The following is a 2395-nucleotide window of genomic DNA, read 5'->3' on the forward strand; positions in this document are numbered from 1 at the left end:
CTACAGAGAGGCCCTTTCCGACCGTCCCATCTGTACCCTCACGGGCGCCGCCATACGGGCCTGTCACCCTCCATGGGCAGTGGCCGCTTTCAAGCTTGACTTAGACCGTATGGGACGGCGTGCTGGACCCTCTGAAACGCAACACCCCTCGTGCCCGAAGACATCGAGGTTATGCGCTGGGCTTTTCCCGGTTCAGTCGCCCTTACTAAGGGAATCCCTGTTGGTTTCTTTTCCTCCGCTTATTAATATGCTTAAATTTGGCGGGAAGCTCTCTCCTACTACGAGGTCGATCGTGGTCTCATCATCCTTAGGGGAACATGTTCCCCAACCACGAAGCGGAAGACGCTCTGCCACCGACTTTCTTCACCACCGACATTACCACGTGCTGCTGCAAAAGACATACACAGGAAGGATTGAGGGGCTTGTCGCCGGGGTACCAAGCGGCCATGGCGCCAGTACTCCCACCCCTGACTCCGTTCCTTCTTATTCTTAAGACTGAGAGAGAGTGAGGAAGGTTTGAGGGGCTTGTTGCGAGGGTACCAGCGGCCATGGCGCCGGTACTCCCACCCCTGACTCCGTTCCTTCTTATTCTTAAGACAGAGAGAGAGGAAGGTTTGAGGGGCTTGTCTCGGGGGTACCAGCGGCCATGGCGCCGGCACTCCCACCCCTGACTCCGTTCCTTCTTATTCTTCTGCTTCTTAAGACAGAGAGAGAGAGAGAGAGAGAGATAAAGGAAGGTTTGAGAGGCTTGTCTCGGGGGTACCAGCGGCCATGGCGCCGGCACTCCCACCCCTGACTCCGTTCCTTCTTATTCTTCTTCTTTTTCTTCTTCTTCTGACAGAGAGAGGAAGGTTTGAGGGGCTTGTCGCGGGGTACCAGCGGCCATGGCGCCGGCACTCCCACCCCTGACTCCGTTCCTTCTCATTCTCAACGAGCAGCTTAGGTGCTCGGCCCTCTCAGCAACATCAATAGTGGTAAATAGCCAATAGGAAAAGTGTTCCAGCAGAACATCTCTCGCAGAGTCATATACACAGTTTTAATGCATATACGCTCGTGTTCCGCCCTTACTCGGCCGCACCTTTGCCGCTTAAACTTTGACCTCTTTCCCCGTTCCCGCATGCCACAGCAGTGGCACTTGTTTATCCGGAGAAAGAGAGCGAGAGTCGCAGTATTAATTGGCGTGAGCGGCCTTTCCGGCTGCAGAACTAGTGCTCTATCCCGGCGAGCGCCGTTATGAGGCGCAACACCGTCTTTAATGCGTTTAGAGAGAACTCCCCCTGCCTCCCTCCCAGGCCTGTCATGAGATAGACGTGGACTCGTGGCGAACTCTCAAAGAGAACGCCCACACCGCGTCTGACCGTGGGAGAGGGTGGAGGAGCGCGTGAGGAAGAGCACGGCGTCACCCAAACATTCTCGTCCCGACGAGAGCAATTGTCATCTCTCTGCCTGCGCCACTACATGGTAGACTGCGGGCCCAGGCGCACTCATCAATTTAGGTTCCACTGCAATGCATGCCAAGCACTCTTTTCGAGGTGATAGACGAAATTCCGGCGGGGCTTACTTAAAAGATATCCGACCCGGTTTCGTTTCCTCTTCGTGGGATGGAGTGCCTCTTCTCCGAGAGAGAAGGAGGAGGACGTGTGCCTCTTAGAACATGTGCAGCATCAGCCATGAGTGGCCGACGGCCATTCGTGTCTCTGTGGACAGCAGGCAAAAGAGCGCCTCCAGTTATTTGCGAGGGCGACAACTGTCGTCCGGACGGGACACACACACATGTGTGTGTGCCCGGCTTTGTTGTGGTTGAATGTGGGTGCGCCAAGTCCATGGACTTGCTAGTGATAGGCTTGTTTTTAAGGGCACGCCTCGCGCAAGGCGCGGGCGATTAAGCCCCAAGGCGGAAGCTCGGTTCGGGTTATCCTCGTGTCGAGGAGACAGTCAGTAGGCACCGAACTCGCAGCAACCGATGGATGTATATTTCCGACCCTCGTAGAGGAGTGGCGGCGACAAGCTCATATGGCTGCCGCCGCCGCAATATGCGTTCAACTTGTCGATGTATCTGGTATTCTTGCGATTCACATACCGACACGCGGTTTGCTGCGGTCTTCATCAACCCACGAGCCGAGTGATCCCCCGTTAAGAGTTGTGTATTTGCCATTTGGTCTTTTTGCGACTAACCATCACAGGTCGAGTCTCAATGAAAGGGTTTGACAGACATAGCCCATGTTTGTGGTTTGGTTTTGGCCGGACGGCTTGTTGTTGTTTTTTGACACTTGAATTTCACTCTTTTTGGGTCAAGAGGCTTATTCGCCGGTAGTAAGGAACGGACGGGCAGCCGTCCAAAGCCCCGTCCGTCCTCCTCCGGTCTTCGCGCTCTCGCTCGAGTGTGGTCCACCCA

At 55.2% G+C, this 2395-nt stretch overlaps 1 non-coding gene and 1 pseudogene across 1 annotated transcript; both read right to left on the minus strand.

The window, feature by feature from the left end:
• LOC121874442 overlaps window positions 1–289 on the minus strand; it is a 7452-nt pseudogene extending 7163 nt beyond the window's left edge.
• A 1689-nt stretch (window positions 290–1978) lies between these two features.
• Window positions 1979–2142, minus strand: LOC121874441. The gene has a single exon (XR_006090423.1). It is a non-coding gene; the product is annotated as a 5.8S ribosomal RNA (ribosomal RNA).
• Window positions 2143–2395: the final 253 nt, after the last annotated feature.

This window comes from Homarus americanus, unplaced genomic scaffold (genome assembly GCF_018991925.1).
Source record: "Homarus americanus isolate GMGI-L3 unplaced genomic scaffold, GMGI_Hamer_2.0 scaffold28185, whole genome shotgun sequence".
Lineage (NCBI taxonomy): Eukaryota > Metazoa > Arthropoda > Malacostraca > Decapoda > Nephropidae > Homarus > Homarus americanus.